A 14,885-nucleotide genomic window follows, 5' to 3' on the forward strand; every position below is an offset into this window, starting at 1 on the left:
TTAGCGCATTTCTTAACATACCTACCGATCGCCTCCTTCTTCCTTTATTGGTGCCAATCAAGTCCTCTTCTGCACTGTGTTACTGCTAAACCATTTAGACATTAAGTCATTTTCTCAATGAGATAAAAGAATAGACCAGCAAAGATTCTTGATCAAACATAACCACAATTAAAAAAGAGAACGTTGGGATACTGTGTAAAATGTAAAGAAAAGAATGCAATGATTTGGAAATCTCTTATAGCTGTAGCACGGCCCAAGGTGGTAGTCGTGGACAAGGCACTGGTCTTCTCCTGTCACAACCTGGCACACTTCATGACAGAGTGGGTCCATGTTGGGTGTTAGTGTTGTGTGGGCCTTATGCTCGTGTCGACTTCCTTTTAGCCCTTGGTGTTGGCTGGCAAGGACCATGAATTCCACATGTTAATAAAGGTGACTTCCTTTAGCTACCTACTTCTGACCCTGCTGTCTGTTGCTGGGCAGATCTTCCTTACACTATACATTATGCTAACAATACATAGATTATACCCAGTGCCGTAACTATAAACTTCGGAGCCCCGGGGCAAAACTTCATAGTGGGGCCCCTCAACATTTCAATTACTAGAGGTTGTGCGGAACGTGGTGAAGCCTGCTACGCATTGTTGTATACAACACACAGGCTTCACCACGTTCCGCAAGACCTTTAATAGACTTTGTTTATGATGCAAGTTTTAGAAGTTAAATATTCAGTGAATATGTTTGGATAATTAATAAGGTGAATAATAATTCCAAATATTGCACAATTTTAAAATAACTGTATATGTTTATTAAATATTAAGTAGTTTTAAACAGTATATATTTAAACTTTGTTCACTTAAACATAACATTACTTAAACATTACCAATTTGTTCAGTTTTAAACAGCTACTTAAACATTTGCTTCCTAACTTTCAGAGAAGCAAATTCATCAATTACTTTGTCAAAGTTGATCTGTTGAGCGCGATCATTTTCAATTGAAAGTAAAGCTGCGCTGCTGAGTCTTTCTTGAGCCATAGTACTTCTCAAGTAGTTTTTTATGAGTTTAAGCTTAGAGAAGGATCGTTCAGCCTTAGACACAGTCACAGGAACAGTCAAATACATGATGCACGCTGTGCAAACGTCTGGATAGCTTGATGAAAGTGAAGAATGCTCGACTATTAGGAAATCAGCAAATTCCTTAACACTTTTCATTTTTTCCAGTTGCTTTTGAAACAAATTTTTTACTGAACATAACTGTGAAGGAAAGGCTGGAGTTACATCATCTGCAAACTTGTTAACAAAATCAACAGCTTTTTTGTGAATATCTCTTTCACTTGCACTGGCCAAAAATCATGTTGTATTACTTCATAAGAGTCAAGAACAGCTTTCATCCCTTCAAAGCAGCGATGAAGTTGAGTACAAAGTGTGTCTACCATTGGATAGAACACAGTATCTCGGAAACAAGTTTTTGGGTCTGCTAATCTCTCGTCTTCACACAACTCATCAAAGTGTTTCTTCACTTTCCTTACTCTGTTCTGGTGAAATTCATTTTTTATTCCCCATCGACTACACACATCTGATGCTTCAGAAACAAGTGCTTCGAACCTTTCACGCATTTCGGTTATCTTTAACAATGCATTACCCAATAACTCATATGCAGACAAGAGGTCCATGGTTTCAGATTGTAAAGATTTCGATATGAGGTTGAGAGTCTCTAAGACTTCACACTGCACAACCAAAAGTAATACAAAATCAAAACTTTCAAGTTTGTTCTTCAGCTGCTGTGCTTCATTTCTTTCCTTGCTTTTTTTTGGAAGTCAAAGTTATGTGAGTAAGACTTTTCATCACGTCACAAAACCTGTGTTTCAGTGCATACACTGCACCATGTCTGCCAGACCAATGAGTTGGATTAAGAGTTTTCAGTGTTACTTTCGATTTCGAATTCAGTGAATCGGGCTGAGCTTCGATGCAGTACACTGATTTCAAATCTTGCCAGCGAACAATACTATTACCAAAAAGCAATATACACTTTGAATTGTTTAAAAAAACTGGCTCACCACTCGGTTCTCTTCAACAGCATCCTTCAACACTAAATTAAGGTTATGAGCAGCGCAGTGCACAAAGTATGCGTGTGGGGCTTTTTCTTTAAAACGCTGCTGCACTCCATTGTGTATTCCACTCATGACTGCAGCACCATCATAGCCTTGTCCCCAACATTTGGTCAAATCCAAGTTTTTCTCTTTCAATGAAGTTATTATTTCTTCTGCAAGACCTTGCGCAGACTGATCTTTTATCTCTCTAAAGGATACAAAAGTTTCACATATTTTGATTTCAATAGGTTTCCCCTCTTCATCATTAACTATTTTGACATACTGGTAAACTTCACTCATCTGATCAATTTTAGCTATATTCCTGGGTGGTATCTAGGATCAATAAAAAACAAGGAATTGTGAAGCTCAACTACAATTTCATCTTTGATTTGTAAGGCTAATAGATTAATAAGCTCACTCTGAATTTTAGGACTGAGGTATTTCACAGTCCCTTGCGGACGCTGAAGCAATTCTGGTAGTACTGGGTCATATTTTGACAAAAGCTCAACTATCGAGAGAAAGATTCCTTTGTTACTATATTCTAACTTTTCAATAGATCCACGAAACGCGTAGATTACATGTTGCAAGTGTTAATGTCACATTCAGGATTCTTTCAAGACCTTTATGCCAAAAGCTTCTTTTACTATCCACATTTTTGTCGAAAACATTTTCTAAAGTACCACGTTTCCGCCATTGCTCATAAACTACACAAGCATGTGTATGGCTTTTGGATGCTTCATGAACTGAAATACGTTCTGAAATATGCTTCCAGTCTCGAACTCCGGTTGTTGAAAACGGTAATACACAATTTCTGAATTGAAGTGCTTCCGACTGTGACTGAGGGAATAGCCAACATGGCAAGCAGTAAACACAGTCTAATTTTGTTGAGTAACATAACCAACTTCTTTTAAGCTTCATCCCTGACTTTGTGTTGATAAAATAATAGTTACTTGAAAAAGATCGACCTTGTTGATTGATATCCTTGGGAAATGGTCCGTCAGGCTGTATTGGACCAGATGCTATCAGCCTACGCTTCTTATCTTGATTTTCAATCACAGTAGGAAAGGCGTTGTAGTAGGCAGAATCTTCATCTTCCAAAAAAATTGGTGTATCATTGGTTGGGTCTGTTATATCTTCTTTGCCTATATATTTTTGGTTTTTCGAGTCATTATCATTATTAAGGTTGCCTTGTTCCGACGTATCTGAATTTAATTTTTGTGAGATTTCAATATCATTCCCTGTCGAGTGGTTTTCAACATCCAGCCATGCTGCTAAGTTCTTCGAACTTTTTTCAGCCTCCAAGTTTCTTCTTTTCGCAGTCTGTCTTTTTTTATTTCCACTTGGCTGGTGCCGAATTCGTTTCATAATAAACGGTTTTATTAACACACACAATCACAGTACCATATTTTCCTTTTCCGGCATATAAGACTACTTTTTAACCCCTGAAAATCTTCTCAGAAGTCAGGAGTCGTCTTATACGCCAGGTGCAGGGTGCCACCTACTGGCAAAGAGACAATGCGGCTGCCCAGGATATGTGCACTGTGTCCAGCCGCTCTCTCCAGGAGGAGAGAGACTGGAGCTGACAATTCTGCCTCCCCCAGCAGGTGCCAGACATCAAATACTACAACCCCCGACCACAGGTACAGCAGTCACTATTGCTCCCTCCCGGTTGTGAGGAGAGACTGAGTGGGGGTTGTACACAGCTCTGATTATTGAAAACAAGAGACAGATGACTCACTGAGAAGATAGATACTTCATGACCCGGAGCCAGGAGGAATTTGTGATTATGGAGACTTCCTCCTGACCTCCTCTCCTCCCCCTCGCAGCAATATAGACCTGCAGACTGGAGAGGGGCAGGGCTTCTCACAGTTTGTCACAGAGACATTTGTGTCTGCTGAGACTGTCTCCTCTCAATGCTGAGAGTTTGTTACAGTGTGCACTGTGCCTGCCTTGCCAACTCTCTGTGATCTCCAGACTAACATATTGTTACAAATCTTGTGCTATGAGACTCTCCAGGCCAGTGCAGGTTTCTATTCAATGCCAGCTGGCAGAGCTCCTGGAAATTATTGAAATGAGAGTCTCCTGTCCTCTGGGTGACATTGTCTGACAGGAAAGTTTGCCCCCTGTACTCCCCCAACCCCCCCCATCTTGACACAGGCACAAACCCCTCTCCATGTCACATCCCAATCCACATATTCCACCCCCCTCCACATGATGCTGGCACATCTCCATGTTTATAGTATATGGAGGACTATGGGGGTGCAGTATACTATATGGAGCACTATGATGGTGCATTATAATGGGTGACTATGGATGATGCACTATAATATACAGAGCCAATTATACTATGTGGAAGCCATTATAATACTGGGAGGGCTCTGTGGGGGGCATGATAATACTAGAAGAACTATGAGGAAGCCTTTATACTTTATGGAGGGTGATTTAAAGGGACACTGTCACCAGTGTCTGTCATGATCCGGGTTGGATGATGACAGATAAAAGCACATGTAACCTTTTTTTTTCCTTAAGCTGTGTGCTTAAGTTTGGTTTTGCCCCCGGTGGCCATTAGGGTCATTGCACAGTGGTGTCTTTTGTTCTAGTTTGCCCCCGGTGGTGGTTAGCGTTATTACACGAGAATCACTAACAGGTGTGATTCCTCTGGCTTAACTATAAAGGTGTGTCATGTGCTCTCACTCACTGTTGGTGATAGTGTTCATTTCAACCATCCTTGGTGGAGGAAGGATCTAGAGAGAGTTCCTGGCAGCTCAGTCAGAGTCCTGGTGTGGAAGGAGCTAGAGAGAGTTCCTTGCTGCTCTGATAAAGCTTGGTGAAGCAGCAGCTATTCTGGAGGAAAGCTGCACTGAGGTTCTGGACTCTGTTGCTGGGAGCAAGAGCAACAGAGCAAAGCTAAGTGGTGTTACCCATGTTTTGTAACTTTCCTTTTGTGTGTTTCAGTGCAGTGGTGGGATTAGTTTCTGCACCGTCCATTTCACTAGAAAGGGCTAGGTGCAGGGCGAGCTAGGGTTTTTTAGGTTCCTGATAGGCGCCCGGTGCAGAACCGGCCTAGGGATCGTTAGGAGTGTAGAGACACTGACTCAGGGGAGTCCCCGTTCCCTATCGCGGGGCCCTCCATTGTATCAGTTTCCCTTTATTATTTAAATTCGCCCTGCTGGGGGCGGTGTATCCAGTTATACATGTAATTCTGATATTCGCTTGCTGGAGGCGGTGTATCCAGTCACACGTTGACCATCACAGTGTCACTTACTGGGCTGCTCAGTGTAGTTTTCATAAAATCACTGTTCAATATGTTTGAGATTAACATTGTAGGACTAATCAAATAGTCCAGCACATTCATTTACTGCTAAATATGAAGCAGGGAAAACAGTAATTATATTAAAATTACAGCAAGCAGCTCAGTAAGTGACACATCGCTGGAATCCGGGTCTCTATCTCTACATTATGCTGCTATCAGATGGGATGGCAAAATCCTGGTGACAGTGCCCCTTTAAGGCTGTGTGGGGGCCATAATACAGTGTGAAGAGATGTAGGGGCCATTAGACTGTATGAAGGGCTGTGTGGGGTTCACAATGGGAATCATACCGTAGAAGAGGGGTAGTCTTATACGGAGAGTATATTCCAAACTCTATATTTTAACTGGAAAAGTTGGGGGTCGTCTTATACGCCTAGTTGTCTCATACACTGGAAAATACGGTAATACTAAATACTATCTACCTACACATGCACTACAACTACTATACGCGACACAGACTGCACTGACGATCCGACACTGGCCGCTGACCAATGAGAAATGGCCAATGAGCAGTTCAGCAGTTGGGGTAAACAAGACCTCAGTGTCAGCGCACGTCGCGTCGCAGCCGCTGCCTGAACTATTGGCTGAGTCACCGCCTGGCGCGACACCACACGATCAGCTAACAGTCTACTGTCTGCCATAGAGCTCCTGTTACTAAGCGAAATAGCGTTTCCCCGTGTAAAGTATAAACGAACAAAAAACAATTTACGCTTGCTCTTTCATGGATCTTTTTGTTATTTTTATTAACTTTGAACTCGAATAATATAGGAGCAGGGTATTTTATGAGAAATTAAAGTATTAAAATACAATTTTTTACCATCAGTTTGGGGCCCCTTGGGTGGTTGGGGCCCCGGGGCAGTGCCCCGGCTGCCCTGGTTGTAGTTACGGCCCTGATTATACCTTTCTCATCCTGCATTACTAAACATTATGTGCATTACACGTCGACACTTACCACACTCCATGTCATAATACATCACACTGGAACATATCACATGACACATATATACACATAACCCTATTCACATAACGCGATTGGTATCTTCAGAGGTAGGAACACGACAGTTCAGTCCACACCCTTTACATAATTAGACAGTATTTTATTCCCAACAAAACATGGATCACATGTCAGAAGTGGAAAGTTAGATATTTTTACATATAATTTGAAAATTAACTAATTTAGAAATTGATATCATTAACACGTCTCAAAAAAGATGTAACAGGGTAAACAAAAAGCTGTAACAGAAAATGTTATTATTAAAAAAAAACAGCTGGAGCTGTACCTCCCCACACATAGGATTAAGGTGAGACACTAGTCACTTCTCTTGGCCAAGCTGTGAGTCAGAGTGGTCAAGGAGTCCAACGTCAGAAGCCAGGAGGGTACGTCATAAACGGAAGGAAGAGACAAAAGCGTAGTCAGGTAACATTCCGAGGTCAGAGTACCGGGAGGATAACGGATCAGAGCTGAAGGGGTTAAACAGGCAGATAGTCAGAACAAAGTCCAAGGTTGGGCAACAGATCAAGCATATAGAACTCAAGGCACAGGGAGCACAAAGCATAAACCTCACAAGATGAATGTATGTCTGGCAGTGGTCTGGGAGAAGCTGCTCGGTTAAGTAAGCATGGCATTTACCCGGGATAGTGAACACCAGGAGACTGCGACACCTCCCAGTCACCAATTTGCTAGTCGAGCCGTCAATAAACACACTGGCACCCCCGAACCAAGATTGGACGGCTGAGCTGTCCATCAAAGTACCTACAGCTTCAGCATGCTGTACCGGATTGGACGGCTGAGCTGTCAGTAACTGCATCCCAGACACCCTGAGGGGTGGAACTGTGACCGTACCCCCTCTTCTAGGTGGGCCACTGGACCCCCAGGCTTCCCAGGAAATTTTAGATGGAAGGCCCTGACTAACCAATTGGCCTTCACATCTCCAGCAGGGACCCAGGATCTCTCCTCTAGTCCATATCCCCTCCAGTGGATGAGGTACTGAAGGGTATTACGGACCCTCTGAGAATCCACAACCCTCTGAACCTCATATTCCAGGCCACCTTCTACTGAAATCAGAGGAGGCGGTGATGAGACAGACAATGCAGAAGGGACATACTCCTTTAATAAAGATTTATGGAATACGTTAGGGGTGCATAGGGATGGGGTAAGCTTTAATGTAAATGCCAAAGGATTGACCACCTCTAAGATCTCATATGTAACAATAAACTTTGGACCCAACTTCGCCGACGGCACTTTAAGTTTTATGTTCCTAGACAACAACCAAACCTTATCCCCAATCTTAAAAGCAGAACCCACCGACCATCTTCTATCGGCCTTTCGTTTTTGGTGAATCTGAGCAGTCCCAATATTCTTTTAAACCTCCCTCCAGACATCCCCAAGTCTCTGCACAGTGAACTCCACCCCAGGTCATTCAGAACTAATCCTAGAAAATTCGTCAAAATGGGGATGAAAACCATTATTTACTCGACTATTAAAAGCAAACTCGGCAAGAGGTAAAAACGAAGACCAATCCTCCTGTCACGCCGCCACAAAGCACATTAAAATCTGTTCCAAAGATTGATTTGTCCTCTTAGTCTGGACATTGGTTTCAGGGTGATAAGCAGATGAAAATGACAAGTCAATCCCTAGTTTATTGCAAAAAGCTCTCCAAAATTTAGACACAAATTGTACTCCCATATGAGACACAATGTTCAGAGGGATCCCATGTAATCTTACAATATGAGATACCAACAACTTAGTGGGATCACCCACTCAATAATCTATATCATTCATATTAGGATATTCACCATACAAATTTTTAAACCTTCTCAAATAAAGTGAATAACCCCAGACAAAGAAATCCACATGCATGGAAACTATTAAAATACATTATTAAGCTCTTTTTAAAAAACAGGAAGAAAAAAATCCAGCAAACAGTAGATATATATAATACCATAAAAAGTGGCGTTTACATATTGAATACACGGGCCAAAAAATAGTGAAAATCAATAACACATAATCCTCATAAATTTTTACATAAGATGCAATAGCAGAACAGATAAATCTGAAATAAAGTGCATAGCAAATGTAAACAGGATTATAGATACCAGTGATGAAGGGCCCAGTAAATCTCCAGCTCCAGCTGTTTACATTTGCTATGCACTTTATTTCAGATTTATCTGTTCTGCTATTGCACCTTATGTAAAAAATTATGAGGATTATGTGTTATTGATTTTCACTATTTTTTGGCCCGTGTATCCGTTATGTGAACGCCACTTTTATGGTATTATATATGTCTACTGTTTGCTGGATTTTTTCTCCCTGTTTTTTAAAAAGAGCTTAATAAGGTATTTTAATAGTTTCCATTCATTCGGATTTCTTTGTCTGGGGTTATTCACTTTATTTGAGAAGGTCTTACAATATGAGAGCTAAACAGCCTGGAGAGTGTCTCTGCATTAGGTAATCCTGACAAAGGAACAAAATGAGCTTGTTTGCTGAATCGATCAACTACCACCCAAATAGCAGTCTTCCAATCAGACAGAGGCAAATTAGTAATGAAATCCATGGACAAATGAGTCCATGGTCTTTCTGGAATAGGCAATGGAGACAATTCCCCAACCAGCCGGCTATGACTGACTTTGGAGCGTGTGCAGACTTCACAAGCAGATACAAAATCCTTAATATCCTTATGCATGGATGGCCACCAAAAAAGTCTAGTGATGGCCTTCCTTGTGGCAGTAACCCCAGGATGACCACTTAAAACAGAATCATGAAAGTCCTGTAACACCCACAATCTTAGGTACACAGGCACAAATAATTTGGACCCTGGGGAAGCAGGAGGAGCCAACGACTGGGCTTTACGAATCTCCTCTTCCAGCTCCGAGGTTACCATAGACACCACAATACCCTGAGGAATAATGGAGGGTGGAGGTTCTGGAGGAGAAATGGAATCTAGACTATGAGATAAAGCATCAGCTTTCACATTCTTAGACCCTGGCCTGAATGTAATAAAAAAAATTAAATTGAGAGAAAAACAAGGATCATCTGGCCTGTCTGGGAGTTAACCTTATAGCCGATTCAATGAAAGCGAAATTCTTGTCATCCATGATCACCATAACTGGATGAACCGCCCCCTCCAAAAAATGCATCCATTCCTCAAATGCCAATTTGACAGCAAGTAACTTCCAATTCCCAACATATAATCTCCTTGCGCCGATGAAAATTTTTTTGAAAAAAAAGCACATGGATGCAGGTTGGTCAGAGTTTTGGGCCCCTGCGATAAGACTGCCCCCACTCCAATCTCCGAAGCATCCACCTCCACAATGAACAGTTCTTAGAGATCAGGTTGGATCAGAATGGGTGTAGACATAAAACACACTTTTAATCTTTCAAAAGCCTGATAGCTCCTGGCGACTAAACCTTGAGATTCACCCCCTTATGTGTAAGGTCAGTAAGTGGTTTAGAAATTTGTGAAAACCCATGATAAATTTTCTATAATACTTGGCGAATGCCAGAAAACGCTGCAAAACCTTAAGATCACGAGGTTGAACTCAATCAATTATGGCCTGCACCTTCCCAGGGTCCATCTTTAACCCTTCTGCTGACAAGATAAACCCCAAGAAAGTGATTTCTGGCACAGAAAAAACACGTTTCTCTAATTTAGCAAACAGAGAGTTCTCCCTCAGTCTCTGTAACTCCACACGGACATGTTCCTGGTGTGTGTCCAACTCTTGCGAGAAAATTAGAAGGTCATCGAGGTATATTACATCAAATCTTCCAATGCAATCATAGAAAATATCATGCATAAAATTTTGAAACACAGCAGGAGCATTAGATAATCCGAAAGGCATGACAAGAAAACAGACCCTCAGACGTTAAAAACACTGTTTACCACTCATCACCCTTCCGGATGCGTATCAAATTGTAAGCTCCTCTAAGATCAAGTTTAGAAAATACCCTGGCCTCCAGAAGCTGATTATATAGGTCGGGATGAGTGGAAGTGGGTAGGTATTTTTAACCATGATCTTGTTTAGTTCTCGGAAATCAAGGCAAGGACGGAGACCCCCATTTTTCTTTTAAGCAAAGAAAAATCCAGCAGCTACAGGAGAGGAGGAAGGATGGATATGACCCTTCCATAAACTCTCATTAACATCTTTTTTCATGGCGGCCTGCTCAGGCCCCGACAAATTGTAAAGGCGAGCTTTTGGCAATTTGGCGCTAGGAATAAGGTCAATAGCACAATCATAGGGATGATGGGGAGGTAGTATCTCTGCCTCTTTTTCGGAGAACACATCTCCAAAGTCCTTCAGGTACCCCAGAAGCAGGGGCAGACACAGACTGTAGTGGGCCCCTGTGCAAGAAATTTTTTTGGCCCCCCCGCCCTTCATAGGGCAACAAAGTTATGTAAACATATAGATTGTAATATTTATTTAGAACGCAACTATCAAATCTAAATAGTAAGTTAGGGTACCTTCACATAGGCAAGTTTTTTGTATCCGATGATATCATGCAAAAACTGCATCTGACTTGATATGGTTTTTCTTTTTGCCCTTAAGGATGCTAACCCACTGGCATTTTTCGCCACTAGCAGCAAGATCTGGCAGACTTCTGCACCTCTGCCGCCTAACGGGCGACTTGTGGCACCGATCCGGCAAGGCCGATTCATTCTCTATCAGGCTTGCGGCCGGCCGCGGCAAGTGCAGTTGTGCTAGATCCACGTTACATGGTGCCACTAAAATATACAGCGGATATGCTGCGTTTTTTAGAGCGAGAAAATCTACACCATGTCAATTTTTGCTGTGGATTTTCCCACCGTAAATGTACTGTATATCTAATATTGAGGCTATGCAGGGCTGGAAATAATATCTGTAGGGTGCTGCTGGGCTGTATTTATTATTTGCCAGTTGCAGCCTCCAAATTATATATACAGGCCAGCACAGCCTCCAAATAACATATATAGCCCACTAGCCCAGCATTGCCTCTAGTTGTTAATATATACAGCCCAGCACAGCCTCCAAATAAAATATGGTATACAGCCCAGCACAGCCTTCAGGTAATATATACAGCCCACCACAGCCTCCAGGTGATATATACAGCTGTTATGATTGGGTCGCCGAGGAGGAAAGCAAGACCAAGCTAAGCCACAGAAAACCAGAGAGGTTAGTAAGTAAGCAGACTGCAGACCCCTGATCCTATCCACACAACTAGCAGTAGCCGTGGAGCGTACTTACGATGATCCTAGATGCCTTGACACAGCCGGAGAGCTAAATAAGCCTAAAGCAAGAAAGGGGAAATCTAAACTGCCCCAGAGCAGACCCCAAAGGAATAGATAGCATCCAAACATATATTGTCGGTGAGACAAGATGAAAACACAAGCGCAGGTAGGAAAATAGACTGAGCAAACGATGGGGCCCACACTAACTAGACAGGACAGGAAAGGCAAGACTCTGTCTGCAATCACGCAAAAAACCCTGCAAAAAATGCCCAACACGTCTGATAGAAAAATACTGAAGTCACTAGACTTCGCCCACTATATCAGCACTCTGGTATATTCTGAAAGCAGAGCAAAAAGAGGCCAATCTAATAAGGGACAAAAACAAACTGGCACAAGCAGTAACATAAGGATGGAAATTCAGCACAGCCCCAGCCGGAGCTGGCTGAACACACAAAACTGAAATAGACAAAACCAGATCAAATGTGAACAATAGCAAAGAACACTTAGCTGAGCATGTAGGGACTGAGCTGGAAACAAAGACCTCAGGAGGCAGGAAAAAAAATCACCAGCAGGGATAGAGGGAGTCGGCTGTCTTAAATCCAGTCAGATACTCCAGATCTCCAGTCATCCTCCTCATTATCAGGTGGCAGGCCTCTGTTAATTAGATCAGCTCCATTACCTCCAGTAACCACCAGAGGGAGCCTGGAAAGAGAACTAGCGACCCCTCTGTCAATACAACCAGCTCCACTACCTTCACTAGTAACCAGAGGTAGGCCAGAAAGCGAATTCACAATATACAGCCCACCACAACATCCAGGTGATATATACAGCCCAGCATAGCCTCCAGTTAATATATACAGTCCAGCAACAGCCTTCAGGTAATATATAAAGCACCATGCACAGACTCCAGGTAATATATACAGCCCAGTACAGCCTCCAGTTAATATATACAGCCCAGCACAGCCTCCAGTTAATATATACAGCCCAGCACAGCCTTCAGGTAATATATACAGCCCACCACAGCCTCCAGGTGATATAACCAGCCCAGCATAGCCTCAGTTAATATATACAGTCCAGCAACAGCCTTCAGGTAATATATACAGCGCCCAGCACAGACTCCAGGTAATATATAATACAGCCCAGCACAGCCTCCAATTAATATATACAGCCCATCACAGCCTCCAGTTAATATATACAGCCCATCACAGCCTCCAGTTAATATATACATCCCAGCACAGCCTCCAGTTAATATATACAGCCCAGCACAGCATTCGGGTAATATATACAGCCCACCAAAGCCTCCGGGTGATATATACAACCCAGCATAGCCTCCACTCCAGGTAATATATACAGTCCAGTGTTATGAGTGGGTCATTGAGGAGGATGGCAGGAACAGGCTAAGCCACCAAAAAAACAGAGAGGTTGGTAACTAAGTGGATCGCAGACCCCTGATCCTGTTCACACAACTAGCAGTAGCCGTGGAGCGTACCTACGATGCCCTAGACGCCTCGGCACAGCCAGAGAGCTAACTAAGCCTAAAGCAAGAAAGGTGAAATCTAAACTGCCCCGGAGCAGACCCCAAAAGGAATAGATAGCCCCCAAACATATATTGTTGGTGAGACAAGATGAAACACAAATGCAGTCAGAAAAATAGACTGAGCAAACGATGGGGCCCAAACTGACTAGACAGGACAGGAAAGGAAAGACACTGTCTGCAATCACGCAAAAACCCTGAAAAATCCAACACATCTGATGTACAAAAAAACACTGAAGTCACATGACTTCGCCCCCACTATAGCAACACTCCGATATGAATTGGAAGCAAAGCAAAAGAGACCATATAACAGGGGACTGAACAAACTGACATAGGCTGTAACATATGGAGCGGTGGTCCAGCACAGCCCCCAGATGAGCAAGCTGAACCCGCACAACAAGCAGAGAGAGACAAAACCAGATCAGATGCAAAGGATTCGCAAATGAACCACTTAGCTGAACAATGCAAGATAAGGGCAGGAGACATCAGACCTCTGAATGCACAGGAAAGCAATCACAAGCAGGGATTGCAGGAAGTCTGCAGACTTAAATACTTCAATCTGTAACCCCAGCTCTCCAATCGTCATCATCATCATCACATGGCAGACCTCTGTCAATCTGGCCAGTTCCTCTACCTCCAGTTTCCACCGGAGGGAGCAGGGGGAGCTTCGGCTCAGAAATCGGAGCCAGGGAATTCACAACAGTCCAGCATACCTTTAAGGTAATAGATACAGTCCAGCATAGCCTTCAGGTAATATATACAGCCCAAAACAGCCTCCAGGTAATATATACAGCCCAGCATAGCCTCTAAATAACATATATAGCCCAAGACAGCCTCCAGGTAATATATATAGGCACCCCCATTTCCCTTTGTTTCATAATGCTCTTCCCCATATGCGGTCTACTTTTGGCATAGTGCTTCTCACCCTATGTGGCCCCCCAGTTTGTGCTGCTTCTCCCCATGTGGCCCGCCCAGTTTATGCTGCTTCTCCCCCTATGTGGGCCGCACGATTCATGTTTCTTCGCCATGAGCCGCCCCATTCATGAGCAGCCATGCATCTCTCCCAGGGGCCCCCCCATTCATGAGCAGCCATGCTTCTCCCCAGGGGCCCCCCCATTCATGAGCAGCCAAGGCCATGCTTCTCCCCAGGCCAGGGGCCCCCCCATTCATGAGCAGCCAGGCTATGCTTCTCCCCAGGCCAGGGGACCCCCCATTCATCAGCAGCCAAGCATCTCCCCCAGGGCCCCCCAATTCATGAGCAGCCATGCTTCTCCCCAGGGGCCCCCCCATTCATGAGCAGACAAGGCCATGCTTCTCCCCAGGCCAGGGGCCCCCCATTCATGAGCAGCCAGGCCATGCTTCTCCCCAGGCCAGGGGCCCCCCCATTCATGAGCAGCCAGGCCATAATGCTTCAGTTTTCCCCCAGGATGGAGCCCCCAAAATTATGCCTGCCATGCTTCAGTTCTCCCCCACCCCAGGAGCCCCCCAAAATCATGCCTGCTTCAGTCCCAGCCCCTCAGTCCTGCTCAGCTCTGGTATTCTTACCTGGAGCAGGCAGGGCAGGCCAAACCAAGAGGATCCACACTGTCCAGTGTCCGCATTCCGCACATTCCTGAGCTGCTGCAGCATATGGGCAGGGGCACGGCACACAGTGTGTGACTCACACAGACAGTCACGTCACGCACACTGACCTGCGGCTGAACTGCAGCTGCCGTCTGGCCATCGCCACAGGCACAGTGAGTGACAGTCTGCCCC

Source organism: Dendrobates tinctorius, unplaced genomic scaffold (genome assembly GCF_039654945.1).
Source record: "Dendrobates tinctorius isolate UK_male_01 unplaced genomic scaffold, ASM3965494v1 ptg000199l, whole genome shotgun sequence".
Lineage (NCBI taxonomy): Eukaryota > Metazoa > Chordata > Amphibia > Anura > Dendrobatidae > Dendrobates > Dendrobates tinctorius.